At 36.9% G+C, this 19,544-nt stretch overlaps 1 protein-coding gene across 32 annotated transcripts in view; it reads right to left on the bottom strand.

Annotated features, from left to right (window-relative positions):
• Positions 1–19,544, bottom strand: part of TCF4 (transcription factor 4) — a 412,360-nt gene that overhangs the window by 57,346 nt on the left and 335,470 nt on the right. The gene's annotated exons all lie outside the window — the stretch shown is intronic.

The following is a 19,544-nucleotide window of genomic DNA, read 5'->3' as shown; positions in this document are numbered from 1 at the left end:
TTTTAATCCCCATTTTCTTTTGCTCTCAAAGTTCCTCTCTCCAGATGGTCAGAAAGACTGAAACACTGTCATCCTCTTGATGAAAATGGATACCTTCCTGCCTCCATTTTGAAGCACGCAGCAGCTCACAGAATTGGCAGTGAGCCTACAGTGATATTCACAGGTCACAGTAAAAGGAAAAGAAATTCTCCAATAAAAAGGCAAGTGCAGGGTTACCAAAAAATAACTCTCATTTTTTTTTTTACAGTGCACATCGAATAAACACCCCGAGAAAAATTATATAATTGCTCTCAGAACACCATGAATCATAAACTAAGCATTAATACAAGGTTTAGGATTTCACAAAGGATAGGTCCACAGAGACAGATGTGGGAAAATATGCATCTACATCCAAACATCAAATAAATGCTACACATGCCCCAAAGTGCCCTTGAAAATTGGGAGGTCCTAGAGCTTTAACAAAACAAAAACAAACCAGAAAAGCCCACTTGCACTTCAGAAAACAGGGATTTTTCTTAAGGCACTAATGGATGTAAGTCCTATATTTCACTGGACTTTACTTTGTGATTTTCATCACATTTTAAATGTATAAACAGTGATTTGCTTCTATTTCCAGAGGGCTTACAAAAAGGAAAAAAACTTTTTTGAGTATTTTTAAGAAACAAAGAATAAAACTTTGGCCAGGAATCCAAAAACAAACCAACGATCTAAGTTCTGTCAACCACATCTCAGAATTTTCTTGAGAAGTATTAACTAACAAAGAGTTTGTGAATTACTACTAAAGGTATTTAGAGAAGGTCTTGAGAATAATCTAACAAGATGAAAGAAACATCACAGGAAAAAGGGAAACTGAAAACTGACAGAATGATTGTAGTGTGACTATAATATATCTACATGCTATTAGCCTGACAGCAATCTGGCCTCAGTATTAACATAAGCTAAGTGTACTATGGAATATCCCCAAATTTCAGAAATCAATATATTTATTATAAAACTAAAAAGAATCTCCAACCCATATTATTAAATCATCTTGTTTTAAAACAATTAAAATCAATTCTTTTCATATATACTTTAATTTTAATTACATATTCTATTACATTATCCTTAAACATATATATCATTATGTCAACACCATTTGATGATACCTAATAAGGTTTATCCTTTTTTTTTTTTTCCCAATTTGGATAGAATTACTTGGCATCGCTTTTGGAAGATAAGGAAAAATCTTTGGTTAATTTTGGTTATTTACAAAGAGGCTACTTTGACTATGAACTATAATCAAGCTCAAATATCTAAGAGTAGGTCACTTACTCCAAATTCATAAATATTGGCTGCATGGAGAAGAGTATCTATGCGATTGAAATGTTTTTAGGATATATTATACTATGTAATTTCTATTTTTCTGCTGTTTTAGACAATTGAAGACTTTTTAGATAAGATGAAACTCTTTGTTAATAGGCAACGGACCACTGTTTATAGTTTTTTATACAGACAATTTCTACATATTTTATACATTTTCTTTATATCATAATTTACAAATCAGGTACAATGTTATTCATCTTCCATTTAGATACTTCATCATTCTTACCTCAAAAGTTATTTTCAAGGTAAGATCTCTATATTTTTGTTTATATAAATAAATAAATATCACATATAACGATACTTTTTTAAAGAAGGGAACCAACAAATTTTAGTTCAACCTCCCACATTTCAAATAAGGAAACTCAATAATGAAATGCTCACAGAAACATTACTCTTATTTTTCACCGTTTGATAGGGTACTTTTTTTTAGAATGGTGGCAGAGACATAGATGGTATTTATGAAAACACCATGATCATAATGTTCACAGTTCAGTTTATCTCTAATGGTTTAATCTTTCATAACCTGGATGACCAGTGAACTGCTTCATTATTTTTACTTCAGTCAATTCTTTTGCCAATTTCTCAATCAAGCTTTCAAAGTATGGGTTTCAATAAGGTATTTAATACTGACATTAAATTCAATAAGAAAAGCTCATACCCATTCAGTTTTTAGTATTATTATTCCAAGTATATAGAAAGTTTAACAACACAGTTGTTAAATAAAATAGCTTCATTTAATCAATAGAATAATAACAAACATCCTAGATCTCTTCAAAGAGTTGGAATTATTTTTAATGACTAACACCAGAAAATCAGTCCAATCTAAAATGAAATAAAAACCCCAAATTCTAGTACCATGTACTGGAATGACCTCAGTGATGAAATATGAGGGAAATCTAATGAGAAACAATTATCTATCCTTGAATTTTTCTCCAATAATACGCTTAGATCAAGGTGACTGTTGGCATTCTGATTCCTCCCACAAGAGTAACTAAAGAAGTGTGAAACTTTTGTTGCCAAATTGGAAATGGAAAGACTTGGTGTAACTCATAGGTCACAGCTCTTTTAGTAAACTATCTGTTGAGCAAAAACTTCATGGAAAACTAGTAACACAGTATATTTAATATGCAAAGTTAGCACCATTATCTCTTCTCTTATAATCCTGAATTTAGCAGACAATCATACATATAGAAATCCTGAGTTTAACAAAACTCTCTAGATAACACTGAACCTTGAACTGACAAAAGTAAAAAAAAAAGTTTTCATTTTACAGATTTAATTTTTTTTTTTTTTTTGGTAATCCGAGAAGTATTACTATAGTACATTAGCTGTTCCATTCAATGTTTCCAGCTATTCTTTCTGCACTCATCAAAGAAAAAGCAATTTAATTTATTCTAAATAAAACCTGTGCCTAACAGAAAAGAACAAGCAAGCACAGAAACCAACAAACAAGATGAAACAAAGGTATGCCTCCTACTCTTTTCCTTATGAAGCTCTCATTTTTGCTGATCTTGGCATATCAGTTTCACTTATGGACATTTTAAAGTAATAATGATTACTCATTTGTTTAGGGCCTCTTGTGGAACAACTTTGGTGGCAGGAGTTCCACATACATTATATCTAACCTTTATAATGATCACACAAGGTGGATATTATTAATAGTATCTTTCCTATTTCACAAGGCTGACGTATCATAAGAAGGTCAAGTGTATTGGCCCAAACCAGCTTGGCTCTGATTGTAAATTCCACCATTTATTAACTGGGCAATCTTGGACCAGTTACTTTTAACTCTGGTCTTCAGATTCCTGCCTGTAAAGTGGAAATGGCAATGCCTGCTATGGAAAGTTCTTGTGAGAATTAGATGGTATAATGTGTGTAAAGAAACTAGAATGGAACCTGGCACAGATTAATCATACAAAAAACATCAGACATTAGTGCTGAAGTCTTGCTGCCATTGTTTGTATTATTGGCACAAATGTGACTCAGGAATGTTAAGCTGTCTTTCCAGGTTACACATTTTTCAAGGGGTAAAGCAAGGATGTGAACTGATCATCAAAGTCTATGTTCTTTCCATTAAAAAATAATTCCTTGCTTTTAAAGGGCAAAAAAGGTAAAGAAAACCTATTTTAAGCTATTAACATGAGGCTATATTTGGGTCATAGTTTATAGAAATAGTCTTGTGGTGTCTGATAATGACCTTTTAAGAAAATAAAATGTCGGCCAGGAACGGTGGCTCATGCATGTAATCCCAGCACTCTGGGAGGTTGAGGTGGGCAGATCACGAGGTCAGGAGTTCAAGACCAGCCTGGCCAACATGGTGAAACCCCATCTCCACTAAAGATACAAAAAATTAGCCGGGTGTGGTGGCATGCACCTGTAATCCCAGCTACTCGGGAGGCTGAGGCAGGAGAATCGCTTGAACCTGGGAGACAGAGGTTGCAGTGAGCCGAGATCGTGCCATTGCACTCCAGCCTGGGCGACAGGGCGAGATTCCATCTCAAAAAAAAAAAAGAAAAGAAAAGAAAATGTCATAATGCATGTTATGGTGAAATCAAGTACTTGTTAAGTAACCTGCTTCCTGAAGGGGAAACCTTAAATCTGCGAGCATAAAGAAAAGTGGCTTCATATCACATCACCATGTGTGGTTGGGTGGTAGCCACCTGATTGTCCAGTAGATCTTTACCACTCCTCCACATTACTACCCCTTGGTGATTCTGCAAGTACCATCTGCATATATACTTTCCAAAGAAAAATCAGTTCAGAATCACTGAAATGTTGTAATTGAGGCTTTCAGACCCTTCAAGAGAGTTACTGTATGTTCCATGGAAAGCGGAAAACAGCAAAGCAGAATTGAGCCACAGATGCCCAAGTACTGGCTGGGCTCATTCAGTGACTCAGGCCTTGGGAGAGTTCACAAATATCCTCAACTGTGACAGTTAAACACTCAAATGCCAAGAGTTTACTGAGTGCCACTGATGTCCACAGAACTACCCATGTACTTTGATGCTTCTCTCAGCATCTACTGGGGAAATATACTTGCAGGTGATTAGTTTACTACTCAAGAAGCTGGGTTGGACCCTCAACTCTTAATATTTTTTGAAGGACACAGGTCTCAGTAAGAAAAACGAATAGTTCCAGTGCAGGGATACATCCATATTCAGAAGAGATAAGATGGACCCTGTAATTGTCCTATGGGACCAAGATAAAGACATTGCTAACTAATCCATAAAGCAAGGAGAAGATGTACTCAGAAGACACAGCATCCGGACAGTACATATACAGATTTGGCAGGATACTAGAAATCACCTGCCTCTGGAGTCTGACCAATTAGGTTCAAATTCCAGCTCTCACAATTCTTTGCGAGGACATAACAAAGCAATTTATCTCTCAGAACCTCGGTTCTCTTATTTGTCAAATGAACCATTCTTGTGAGGATTAGGGATAATATATGTCAAGCATAATTCTTAATCTGTCATGGGCACTCAATAAATGGGATTATTAATTCTATCTCATAAGAGGTACTCATTGCTTATAATTATTTTTACAAATGGGTCTAGAAAGCTGCTGTCCAATCAGTAGCCATTAGTAATATGTAGTTATCTGAATTAAACTCAACCAAAGTTAAATAAAATTAAATGTTCTGTCCCTCAGTAACAGAAGTCATACTTCAAGTTCTCAACAGCACATACAGTCACTGGTTACCATACTGAATATCACCAACAAAGGACTTTCTCATCATCACAAAAAAGTCTACCGGGGAGTCCCAGTGTAGAGTCATGTTCATCTATGAGGAAGGCACTGGGCCATGTTTGCCACTCGCCATCAAGACAGCTATCACAGTAAGCCTAGTTCATGTAAGATTTGCTGTTCCTTTAGGCTGGGAAAGCAGGAACTCTTCTGGAGTGCTAGTGGGAGAGGCAAGTTCTAGGTATCCCTGCTACCTGGCATATAACTGCTGTTCAATAAATGTTGATTGTAATGAATGGCAGGATACTGAGATCTTAGCTTTATTTATTATATTTAGAGTCCTGCGTACTATTGCATATTTCTTAAAGTCTTTTTTTCTAACCATCTGCCAAAATACTTGCAAGTTGTGCCAAACAACACACCATGGAAGAGTATCTATGACCCCAGGTTTCTGGATATGCAGGAAGTAAAAGGAAGAAACTCTGAATCTGCAATTTAGTCCTTGGCCTCTAGTGTTTTTGACAAAGGAATTACAGTTAGACATGGTGTGATCACTTTTTATGGACAATAAAAGCTGAATATATTTTTAGCTTTTTTTGCTGTAGTTTATACAATACTGATAATTGTAATTATCAGTATAATTGGCTCGCTCTATTCTATATTCTTTCTTTGTTTTTAGTACTATTTGTCAAAATCTTTTCCTACCTTTTTTTTTTTTTTTTCAAACGTTCCTTTGTTTCATGTTACTTTCACATCTGCTGCCCTCTGTCTTGCCTCTTGGCGCCATCTTTTTAAAGCTCAAATGAGTTCAACTTCATTTTGTAAAGGAGTCAAAGGAAGAGGTGAAAGGACTTACCCCAGGGCCTGGACAGAGCCCAGGCTCCTGACTTCTCTGCCAGTTCTCTTGGCTTTCTCCTTCCTAAAGTCTTTCCTAAGTAGCTAACTTAAAGATTCCAATGGGCAGTCAAACGGCATGAGAGATTAGTCAAGAAATGCCAAGAAGTAAGAGTTGTGTAATGCAGTGTAAGGCGTCAAGGCAGTTAATCATACTCAAAGGCACAGGACAGTGCAGGTGAACAGTCCAAGACTGCAAACAACCAAAAACCAAACCAAACCACAGGATTAAAGCTCATTCACCTCACATATTTTCAGTATTAAGTCAAGGGATATTTACTAATTGGAGGAAGAAGAATCCTCCTTCACGTCCAAGTGATGGTTAAAGGGCAATCTCCATTATCACATAAATAGGAAATGTGCTTAGAAATAACACATACACGTCTTCAGTATGTTGACAAATAGGAGGGTATTTCTTATAAGCGGAAACATTTCACCGGTATAAGCTGTTAAAATTGTGACACTTTTACTCCATCTAAATCAGTTGGAGTATTTAAAAGAATTAACCAAATAGTTCTAAGTGCCCCAAAACAATTCATGGTAAGAAGAGTTTTACTCCTCAAATTCTCTTTATTGGTAGTTTGAAAAAAAAAAAAAGAGTATTTCACAACTATCAAAAAGTGTAAAATGTACCATTTATGTGTATGATATTCATATTTTATTTTTACTAACTGAGCAATGACCCATCTTCCCTCTACCAGGATGCACCACAAAAATCTACGAAAAAGAATATATGTATTTCCCCAAAAAGAAATTCCCTGAGCATGTTAATATATTTAGAACACAAATCGCTTCAAGTATACATCCATATCTATACACCCCATCACAAAAATCATATAATTTTCCCAGCTTCTAAATATCAGCTGAGTCATTATTCATTCATGAGTACATTAAACCTGGGGCTAAATCCTATAAGTAATTTCAGCCAAGAAGTGTTTTTCCCTTCTCATCCACCAAATTTCCTTTCCCGTTTTAGGAAGTCACAAAACGGTAAGAGTTTCAGTCCCCTCCCTTGTTTGTAACTGTCAATCAAATTACAGAACAGAAAAATGTCAAGAGGATCCAGGAGACGGCACCAGGAAGCAGCAGGGACCTGGGTGATCCATAAAGGAGCAGGAGAGGCCTGAGCAGGCAGGGGTGACCAGAACACAGCCCTGCACTCCTCTACCAGTGCACTCAGCCTGCAGCAAGCTCAGCAAAGGCACAGTAAAAAAAGTGAGCCGCGCCGATTTAAGTGTGTGCCTTCTGCATGCAAAGCACGCCAGGGGTTACAAAAACCCTGGCGTTCTTCATGGCTAGGCAGCTCTACCTTGTTCTTTCTTCTCTTCAGTCAAAAATCAACAATATCCTCTTACGTTTTTCATATAGCTGGCTGCAGTATATTTTTCAAATCAAATTTCAAACTCTAAATAAAAATGAGTTTGTAGCCTTTGACATGTATAGAAATTTACAAGGGGGAAAAAAACCCTGCTTCAATTAAAACAAAAGAACTTAAGACGGAGCCACTAATAATTAGAAAGAATAATATTACAGATTACATCTGCAGAGTGGCTCATTATTTTGGAAGTATTTTCAGTGAGTTATTACTCCAACTCTGAGGCAGCAAAACTGCCAGGAGAGATGTGAGTGGGCTTACTCTGCTATGATGTCATAGTGATGTTATCACAGCTATAGAACATTTGAGATTTAAGCTATTTTCCAATATTATCCTACTGAATTCCCGCAGCCATCCCAGTGACTGCAGGGATCACCAATGAGAAAAACAGAAAAGAAGTCATTTTCAGAAAAGAAGTCATTATTTATATCTGTTTACACCTATCAGCTCTATTGCAGCCAAACTGTACATATACTCATTTTGCTTACATACTAACCCTATTGTTTCATTATCATCCCAATTTTATGGCTAAGGGATCTGAGGCACAGAGAGGTTAAGCAACTTGCTTAAAGTCACACAGCTAATAAACTGGCAAAACTGAGATTCAAAACCATGTAGTCTTGTTTTGGAGTCTGAGTTTTTAAGTACTATAACCATATCTCCTGATAAGTAAGAATTCTCTCCGCGGTGCTCATGGACTCCTACCAAAACCCAGCTTTGTAGAGTCCTAGGTCCCCTATACTGCCTGGCCATTTAGCAGCCTAGGGCTGTTTTGCCCATAGAGAAGAACACAAGATCATCTCAGCCAGGGTAGCACAAAGGAGGTTCTTGTGTGTTACTGCAAGAAGCAGGACCATTCATCTGTCTTCCAGACATAAAGTTGAGCTAAGATGCAGCAGGTATTAATATACTTGTTTAATATTACTAGAGATGGAGAGAGGTTAAGTAATCAGCTGAGAATTACACTAGGGTTTAGTGGTGAAACCAGACCCACGACTAAATATCAGCCCACTAAACTGATTAAAAACCACCATATTATTATCTGAACTATTAAAGTGAAGTGTAAATAAAGTCTTGTCTATGTGTACTTGCCTCTGGCTCCAAATACTTCTTTATATTTTTACACCTGCATTTCTCTTGCTCTTGGCAATAACTGAGCAGACACTCTGTATTTCCTATTACTTTCAACGTGGTGTATCAGAGGAGTGCCCACTGCCAACATTATGAGTACCTTGGCCCTAGCTGAGAGTGCCTTAAACTGATTAAGTTACACCTGGCTAAAGATCTCTTGAAACACTTAATTGCTTAAAATTTGGTCCAGGTGAAATCCTGACTTCTTCCTGGTTACACTCCTTACGTTACTTATTCATGTGGGAGTTGGCTTCATTACCAGGCTCAGGGTTGGCACAGATAAAAGACTGCGGATGCTAAGCACATCACAACTCTAATATGTTCTAAACACCTAACTAAGTTGTTTCCAAACTTTTATTTACCAAATGCACTGATGTGCGTGTGAAGAAATTCAAGGTAATGTTAAGGAGAACCTGATATATTATTTCAATTAACCATTATTGCTTCTGGTTATCTTAAATCTTAAACAGATGTAACTAAATTATTTATATCTCTGTTTACACCTATCATATCAAATTCATGATTGTCAATTATGTCTAACAGATCATCTCACATCTCAACACTTTCTCCCCCGTTAGCAACCGATTGCTTTTTGTTTTAGATGATGACTACTGCTTCATTAGGAGGTGCTGGAGCATCAAAAGAGGTTTGGTTGTATCTGCCAAAAAATAGCTTTGTGACCTCCAAAAGCACTGTTTTATCAATTAAATGAGGGCAGCACGTTTTCCAGAGGAAAACAAATTCTATGACTCTACAATAAAGCAGAAATTAATTTTAGGTTTACTCCAATGTTGATTGTTATTTCTTCTATACCCTATTGTATACTAAGAAGGCCTGCTAAGGATAGCCAGTTGCAGAAACAATAACGTAAAAAGAGCATTACCAAAAAAAAAAAAAAAAAGTGCAGGTGTGCTTGGGCATATGTGTGTGTGCATGTAATGCCTGGCACAGAATAGGCTCAAAACTTTACTAAGTGTATGCATGCATGAATGAATAAACACACCACACGCAGGATACACGTCAAACTAAGAATAACATCATCACATAGAGAAAGATAAACATTCATTGGTTCTGCCAAAATATATTTTAGTGCATTCCACTTCTCTGACGTGTTTAGGGCTGAGCTTTCTTTAGGACTTGGAATTACCTATAATGGTCCTAAAGATTTTAAGAGCACCATACCCCACCCTTTTCCCTTTGAATTCTAGTCCACAGGTTGATGCCTGAAGCCTAAAGCTGACATCCTTAAGAAAGGACTTAAGCTCAAATAAGTTTAGATGCGATCGGAGTGAACAAGTTAATTTCGTTGCTGCAGACTTTTGTCAAGGTACATTACCAAGAGGGGTAAAAGCCTACATCCCTGGAAGAGTTTCCACAGTCACAAACCCACTTTTCATCACATCTCCAATCACTCCCTGTCTTTGGGAAATGCTGTCACAGTTTGTTAGCAGTAATTTCACTTCAGTGCAATGAGGTCTCAGATCTTTTCCCAATAATCAATTTTTAGAAAGCATTTTTGGAAAGTAGAGAAGGTATGAGAGTCCTGAGAGGGTGTTACAAGAAGGGAAAGCAGTACAAAGAAAAATGCTAACTACATTATAGTTTGACCTTTTGCATACAACCCTGAAGGCGCTCGTCTTATTTTCTCCAGTCCCAAATGTCTTTAGTGCTGTGTTTGTACTTAATAAGCACAGACAGCCAAAAAGCCATCATTCCTAAGTACCTATTCGTTCCCAGGAAGCAAGAGCAATCAGGAAGAAAGTTGCATCAGACACAAGCAGAAAGTCACATTTTGAAGAGTCGACATTCAAGCAAGAATGAAAAGACAGTGAGGCCCAGATTCTAACAGACATAAAATAATAACGATAATACTAAAAGAAACATTTCACAAAAGAAAATACATAGGTACTTCGCTAGATATATTCTTTGATCTTGAACTTAATTACGTAAAGGAAATTTGACAAAATTCTATCATTAGTCATTATTAAAAGTTCGTATCTTCATAGTACTTTAAATCAAAAGGACTTTTCTCATCCATTATCTTCTTTAATCATCATTTTGAGATGGATTATCTATCCAAGTGGTCAACCATGCCACCCATCTTATACATTCGGGAACATAAGCTTGGAGTGAGTTAAGTACCTTCCTTTTCCATGAGTCACATGACAGAGTAAGGGCAGGAATGGGGTTATAACCTAGGTCTTTTCACTCGAAATCCTCGGTCAGAAGTTAGCACTTGACCAGAATATCCTTCCAAATCACCTGCAGTCTAAGGAATCTGGTGGGCAACGTTTCATATTTGTTAAAGATATCTAATAGTGCTAAGTAGAGTTATAAATGAACTCTGCTGTGCTTTGAAGCATCAAACTTAACTCTGGGTGCTTTAAACAGATGCCTTCATCTTCTGCTTACCAAGATAATTGTTATGAACAGTGAGTTTCCAATCTGGTAAAGTTTTGAACAGGAATCACTGCCATGGTACACTGTAAAATTGTTACCCCATCTTCCCTTTCATAAAGCTGAAAAAAAGTACGAATTATCTTTTTTCTGTCAAAACATATGGCCCTAACTACTTTCAACTGAAAACAAAAGCATGAAATAATTACCAAATGTATGACTCTGTGGCACAGATTGAAATGAAAAAAATAAGTATGCAAGTTGTCAACATCTATGTCCAATCAGCTGCTTCTCTGTCTGTTACCCATTCAAATGCCCACCCTCTTCCCTCATGCCCAGGGCAAACTTTTAGGTGAAATCAACCAGCAATATTTCACTAATTTAACTCAGAGCAGAGCTTTTAGCTAGCACAAGGCTAGGTGCTTTGATAAATTACATACAAAAAATTAGAAGGGCAGAATTTTCACTAGGAACTAGTTGGGAGATTTATGATGTACAACAAGCAACTAGAAAATGTGATAAAGTGAGTAGTCTTTTGTACAAACCATATGTGCTAAAGAACTGTAAAGGAAGTTATCCTACAGGGTTATTCAGAAATACTTCTTAAAGGAGGTGAAAGATTAATTAAGAAGGGCAACAATATTCCTGAAACAGGACCAGAAGACTAAATGATCAACAATAATTAGTTCATGACTTCAGGCATATTTAAAATATAATTGAGTTGGCTTTCTCTAAATATTTAAATTTTAAGTATTTTTTCATTTGATCTAACTTTTTCTTAATTCAAAAAAATGTGCTACTGGCTACCTCAAATATTATTCCAGAATGAGGAGGGCATAAATAAATGCGAACAACAGCAATTTCTTTAACGATAAAAATTATAGTAAGAATGACCCTTTCATATTTCTTTCCAAGAAATGTAAACTTTGCTAACTAAATTACTTTGTTCAATAATTTTGGATTTTCAAAAACAGAAATGTAAAACCCAGACGATTGCTTAAAATTAAGAGAAGCAGTTTAAAATTCTCTGTGTTGATGAAATTAATGAGAAAATGTCTTTACAAGAAGAGCAGCAGTTTTACACAACAAAAGGCTCAGAATTATTTCTGTCTTTTTTGTCTTCCTTGATAAATTAGCATCTAGTGAGAATTTAAGAGAAATATACACACAGGTTAAAAGAAGCAAGGAATGTTTCCTATTTTTCTTTTTCCTGGTGGAGAAACATTCATTAAAATAGATAGTTCTTTGTTTACATACTTAGGAAATATTAGGTCCTCTGTCTGGAACTTCTTAATCTATAAATAAACATAAATGAATGTGTGTGTATACACGTATATACATATGCGTAGATACATATATGTATACGTACATATACGTATGTGTACATATATGTATATGTGTACATATACGTATATACACATACACACATCCATTTATTTACACACATTATACATCTATATTTACATATTTACACACATTATACATATACACATGTGTGTGTATAGCATGTATGTATGTGTATGCCTGTGTGTGTCTGTAACATTAAAATTAAAGGTTTATAAAGCATAGAAGTAGGGGGATAGGAAGGAACTGCTTAATGGATACAGAGTTTCCTTCTGGGCTGAGGAAAATGTTTTGGAACTAGACAGATGTAGTGATTGCTCAACATTGTGAATGTACTAAATATTACTGAATGGTTTACTTCGAAATGGTTAATTTTACATTATGTAACTTTCACCTCAATTAAAAAAAAACAAAATAACACATACTAGTAGGCCCTTAAGTTACATGTTGTCCTTCAGAAAAAAAATATTAGCAAGGGCCCATCTGTAGGCAGATGGAATTCTAGTAGAGAGGACAAGATGATGGCCAAATTTCTTAAGCAGTAAGTCTTGTTATCAGTTGCTACATGGAACATTTAGGTAAATAATGTAGCTATTATTAGGAGAGGAGGCTGCCTTTCCACTGAAATAAAAACTGCTCTCTTACCAAAGTCACTCATGTTCTCTTTGTTAGCAAACTCAATGTTCTTCATTCTACCGAGAAAATGAACCTATGATTTTTCCCTCATTGCCAAAATGTCTTAAGAGAGCCAAATGGCTATAAATAATGATCCCTAATGTGCTCTACAGAGCAGGAGACATCTTTCTAGATTTGATTCTATCATTAATAGATAGAGGTTCTTAACCTCTTTCTCAATCTTCAATATTCATTTGAAAAATGTAGTTCATAGCATTTACCACTGCGACAAGACACTGAGAAAACACTGAAATAGTAGGGGCCCTAAGGTATTTAATTTGTGGTGCATGTCCAGCGCCTGAATGATGCTGAAAATATTTTTTGATGTTGATGAACCTCAGTGTTCTTAAACTGAAAGTTTCTTGACATGTGGACATGTTTTTTCCAGTAAGTCCAAACAGGATTGTGTACTAATAGTATAATATGGAGAGGAATATGGAACAAATATTGGGGAAGAATGAGCTCAACTTTCATTAAATGTATTTCATCTTCTAAACTTTCCAAGGACTTTTAAAAATTTTTTTTTTATTTAGAAATTCATATCTTGGCCAGGCGTAGTGGTTCACGTCTGTAATCCCAGGAATTTGGGAGGCTGAGGTGGGCACATCACTTGAGGTCAGGAGTTCAAGACCAGCCTGGCCAACACAGTGAAACGCCATCTCTACTAAAAATACAAAAATTAGCTGAGTGTGGTGGTGGGTGCCTGTAATCCCAGCTACTCAGGGGGCTGAGGCATGAGAATTGCTTGAACCCAGGAGACAGAGGTTGCAGTGAGCCGTGATCGCGCCACTGCACTCCAGCCTAGACGACAGAGTGAGAATCTGTCTCAAAAAAAAAAAAAAAAAGAAAGAAATTCATATCTTATATGAATTATCCAGGTCATATCCCCCGATAAATACTATGGGCTCCTTAGGAGCAAAGATTGTGGTTTAGAGCACATCCAACACAATGGGTTGCCCAAAGCAGGCACCCAATAAATAGGAAACAAGGAAGACAGCCAAAGTAGAAGAGAACCCGTCCTTTCCTTCACTTACAAAGTTTATGCAGCAGAATTTTAGTGTTGAAGGGAAGTATACATCATGCACCCTTTTTCAGAAAAACTGTCCTCTGAATCATGAGTGGCTTCCATAGGTGTTGTGCATGGGGTGAACTTCTGGCCTTGTACCAGGAAGAAGATATCATATGGAGATGACCCAGATGTGAAAGGTATCATGCTGCAATTCCACAGCTGTCCAGCATTGGATGTACAGAATTTCTCAAGAAGCTCATCCATGTAGAATTTACGAGTATCTCTGACTTGCTATATTTGTGGTATCTATACCTCAGTTTCTGCATCCAGATTTTCTTTTTAATTTACTTTCATTATTGTAGGGACAGGGTCTCATTACGTTGCCCAGGCTGGTCTCAAACTCCTGGCCTCAGAGAATCCTCCTGCCTTGGCCTGTGTCCAGATTTTTAAAATAACAGTTGCAAGAAATTATAACAAACCAAGAGTCAGTTTATGACTTTAATCTTCTTCTCCAAATTCAGAAACATAATCAGAAGTCACAGGCAAGTTAAGACTATGCATCATCTTTGATAGTGTTTCCTATTTCCATTGGATGGAGCCTCAAAAACAGGTTGGACTGACTTATAAGGAGGCACAACACAGAATGCAAACCTCAAGCTGCATTGACTGCTTGAAAAACTCTCCCATTTCACCTGCCCCCTAATTCTTCCTGTTCTTCATCCCGTTGGCCTACACTGCTCATTTTGCCCTTTGCATGTGTTGTACCATGTGCTGCTGTCTTCTGTTTTATATTTATGATCTGTTTTCTGAAATCTCCCAGGCTGCAGGTGTGTCATTCCTTACCTGGTCACTCTCTATGTCTGGTAGATAAGATATTTGATGCTCATTTTCCGGTGATGACGATGATGATGATGACAATGATGATGGAAAATTATCTTGCAATGCCTGTTCTCCACTTCTTTACCTTCCTTCCACACCCACTACTTCAATGAAACTGCTCAAGACCTCCTGGATGCTGCAGCCAAATGTCACTTTTATCTTTCAGCAACATCTGACACTGTTGACAATTTCCTCCTTCTGGTCAGATCTGCTTCCCTTGGCTTCTCTGACTCTAAGTTTTCCGGGTCCTCCTATCCCTCTTGATTTTTAAATTCAATTACTTCTCAGGTATACTCATTTGAAAGGCTCCTCGTCATATTCAAGATAAAATCTCAACTCCTTTATAGGGCTCACAAGTCGCTTTTTGATCAGGCCACTGTTCATCTTTTCAGTCTCATCTTTTATGTTACGCTTTTGTACCATAAGTTCCAGGCATTCTGAACTACTTCTTGGTCACCGGATATGCCATGCTCACCCCTGCTTCCAGTTATAACCCTTGCATTTTGCCAGCTTAATTCCCATTCATCCTTGCACTTCACTTCCTCTAAGGCCAAATGTGGACTAGTTGTCCTTTGTATATCTACCTTAAGGAGCCTGTACGCCCCAATCAATGCATTATCAGTCTAGGTTATAGTAGTCTGTTTGCCTATCTCATGCTTGTCTTGTTCAGGGTTATATTCGAACACCTCACTCACCAGTAGGCATTTGATAAATATTAGCTGAATTACTTTATTCTGTCAAACTTCTTGCCACCATCTGAGTGAAGGAGTTAGGAAAAGTACATTAAAGTGTTTTTTTTTTTTTTTTAACAACCAAAATAACTCCTCCTGAAATAGGAAAGATGAAATCTACTGCCTCTCTGTAACTCTCTGAAACTGATAATCTCAGGCGATAGTGCTAGTCCAAAGAACAGATACAGGATTTCATCCAAGTGCATGTCAATGACTTACCATCAGTGCAAGAAGCCTGAAGCTCTGGCTATTTTTGTTCCTTAAATTCCCTGTGTTCTGCTCCTGTACTTAAAGCCAGATGCAGAGGAATCCCAGGATTTAGAATCTTTCATGTTAGCTCTCTTGAGTGCAATGTGGGAAACAGAATGACAACTTCCACTGCTTAGAAGTCCACAGAACTCAGGGATAAAAATGAGCAGGAAGTCAAGTCATGGTGTAAGGGTGAGAGTCTATGATTGGGCTTCTACTATATGGCTAAGAGAGGGTGTCCTTCATCTTCATCATGTTTTACCTGCAGTGGTTTTTGGCTTCAATTTAATAGCAATATTGTCTTTGGAGCCAGTTTCTTAAAAATGATATGTTTCTTCTGTTATATGCCAGCCACACCAAAGAGGGCCACATCAGTGTGACTGTTCCTAAGGTGAAATGATCTGTAGTGTTTTCTAAAATGGTCTGAGGTGAACAAACCAGGTAAGAAAATGCTAAGATTTGCATTTCCTTGAAATGCAATGTTATTTTTGAGTTCCTAATTGAAAAAATTTAAACTGCATATAATTAAGTGTGGGGGAGCGCACCAAGGTGGCTCACATTTAGGCACATGGTAAACTGATTTGCCATTGAACTAGAAGGCTAATACTAGGAATGGGTGAGCCAAGCCATGCTTTGTGTTTGTTCAGTGTCTCATACTATTTTTCAAATGTCATGGGCTCAGCAAAACCCAAAACACATTTTCTCAGCACTTCTCTCTATTTTTCAACCCATATGTATTTCGAGAGAAGTTTAATTCATATGTTTCTGATTTATTTACATGCAAGTCATCAGAGTGTTGTTTTGTAGGAACTATTTGATGTCCAGAAAGCCTGTTAAGTCTTTTCTTTGAGGTTTTTTTTTTTTTTTTATCCCTCAGGATCAGGAAGCCATGATTTCCAAATAGAAAAAAAAAAAAGAAAGAAAGAGGAAAAACACTCATCAGAATCCCCAATATTTTTTCCTCAAAGGTTCAAATTTTGTTTAACAGTTAGAGTACATAGAGTCTGAGTATAATTCTTTCATTGGCAGGCTTGTATCGTACTGTATTTTCCTGCTCCTCATTGACACTGCCTTTCTTGAAGTTAGTAATGTCTTCCTTGTGGATACAAAAGTACATATTTGCAATGTATGAATAACAAGAATAGATCTTAAAGGGAGGTGGTGAGCTCTTCAAACGCTAAGTGAATGCATTCTGTAATGTGCTGTCAGGGCTGAGGGAGGGGGTCTGGGTATTAAGAGACAGGAAAGTAGTTAGCTCCTCTCCAAGAGAGTCCTGTGAAAATAAGCACAATTTTTCACTCCATTAGGCATTGTGCTGGCATCCTCTTTCCTCAGTTTATAAATGTAACTCTCTGATTCAAGTGTGGTCTGATGGTTGTTTGCATGCATTACAAATTAGAATACAATTTTATAAATATTTCTCCATTTGTGAATAACTACAAACAAAAAACAAAAACAAAAACAAAAACAAAAAAGAAGCAAACAAAAAAAAAACCTAGCAATTTTTGGGACTTCCAAGGACAGTTAGTTTGAGTATCTCTACATTGAGACTTTTGGCAAAAGCGGTATCCCTTTTTTAAAAAAATAAGGTTTAAGACACTATATGTAGGAGGGCTTTTATCTTTTAACATCATTGATGTCTATCTACATTTGATCATTTTAAAAGTTATACTGAATGTAGTAATATTTTAGAAGACTGAATCAGATTTTAATTGTAGTGGACACTTTTTTTTTTTTTAAAGGTGCTGTATATAAGAAAGATTGGCTCCTCTGCAAGCTTTCCTAAATTTCAATCTGCAAACCAAATTAATGTTGGGCACAAAGCATCCAGCCGGTATCTAACACTATCTCATGCCTCTGTAGTGTGTCTCTACAAATATAAACCCACATTTCCCAGCAGACTCTTTGTCCTCTGTGAGGGGAGCCAGATTAGGAATGCTGGTTAATCTGAGTGAGAACTGAAAGATTTCTACCTATGCTTCCTTTCAAGGCTGAGATATCTCTATTCCCTAAAACTCTTTTCCATTTTCCTATTTCAAAATCAGAATGGTGTTAGGGCTGAGAAGATTCAAAAAAGTCTTCTCAAATCAAATATCTCTCCAGCACAGCTGCTGTTAAGTGACCCACCATGTTCGAAGACAGGCTCACAACCCATATACTACGGTTTTTTTGCTATGAGCCCCCAATACTATATATTTCAGGAAAGCAATGTTTTTAGAAAAAAAACCCAGCAAATTAAATTTCTCAGTACATCACTCTTCAAACGTAGCTAAAAGTGGCATGAGCAGCAAACAGAAATGTTGTCTTAAGCTATCACAATGAATGATGATTTAAGGTTACATATGTGTGCATTAAATATCAGGCAAATAACCAAATAGCTACCATTAGAACATGTGACTAGAGCAAATCAATTAATTGCCAGTTGCTCTGAATTCAAATGTATCTCTGAAAACACTTATCCTATTGTATGAAGATTGTGAAATAGCAAAATATAATTGTCACCAAGACTCTTTAAAAAATGATTATTTAATACACCAATCTCTACATCATAAGGAGAAAGCTTGAGCAAAGAAAAAAAATGTAGCCTCATGAAGATATACATTCAGTAACCATTATAAAGATACGGCCAGTTTTCTCTCTAGAGTCAATCAGACAGACATTTCCCTACAATTTAGGTCAATAATTTAAGTTTTTTAGTTTCTACTACCTTTTGATAAAGATCAGCTCTAATATTAAAATAAATATGAAGAAGTATGTCAAGCTGTGTGATGAGGTTTCAATTGCTGGCCGTCAGAACTAATAATTCATCTCACATTTAAAAAACTTTCTTGGCCAGGTGCCGTGGCTCACGCCTGTAATCCTAGCACTTTGGGAGGCCGAGGCAGGTGGATCACTTGAAGTCAGGGGTTCGAAACCAGCCTGGCCAACATGGTGAAACCTCGTCTCTACTAAAAATACAAAAAATCAGATGGATATGGTGGTGGACACCTGTAATCCCAGCTACTTGGGAGGCTGAGACAGGAGAATCGCTTGAACCTGGGAGGTGGAGGTTGCAGTGAGCCGAGATCGCGCCATTGCACTCCAACCTGGGCAACAGAGCGAGACTCCATCTCAAAGGAAAAAAAAAGCTTTCTTGGGGGAGCATGTTTCTGCCTTTTTTTTTTTTTTTTGGTTCTGGTTTGCTGGTTTTCAGTTTAAAAGAAGGAAGATGTTAATGGCAGCATTTACTCATGAGATACCACATTATTGTTTCAAACTGTATAAATTCCTAATTGTGAGTAATATTTTGAAATGCAATAGCCAAAGTGAAAAAAGTCAAAACCTCATGGGCTACCCATCTTAGAACAGATTACCAGACAGGTAAATTTGAAAGCATTATAGAAAGATGTTGCTTTGAAACAACAAAAAAAAGTTGCTGGGTAACATTCAAAGTGTCTATAATGTTCTTTTCTCCTCTTTGCCCCTCTCCATTCCCCAGTAGTAGACTCTCCCTTGGCATATTCACAGATGCAATCCCTGCTGAGCTGCAGTAATGAGGAGTACCCCCTACCATCACAAATTTAGTAAGAGAGAAGTCACTGTGTATGGGAGATGAGTCTCCAACGTCTTCCTTCGGAAGGGAAATTAGAGACACACATGCCTCACTTGCTTTTCATTGTCTTATGGCCTGGGATGTGTGGAAAGATGGAACCTCAAAGAACTCCTAACCATTATCATCATCTTCCTGTCCCTATGCAGCAGATGCATAGATTCCAAGAGGTGTCTTAAATGAAATACACACACACACACACCCCACGTTAATCTGTATTGC

This window comes from Symphalangus syndactylus, chromosome 1 (genome assembly GCF_028878055.3).
Source record: "Symphalangus syndactylus isolate Jambi chromosome 1, NHGRI_mSymSyn1-v2.1_pri, whole genome shotgun sequence".
NCBI lineage: Eukaryota > Metazoa > Chordata > Mammalia > Primates > Hylobatidae > Symphalangus > Symphalangus syndactylus.
This window is presented reverse-complemented; position numbering and strand designations above follow the sequence as displayed.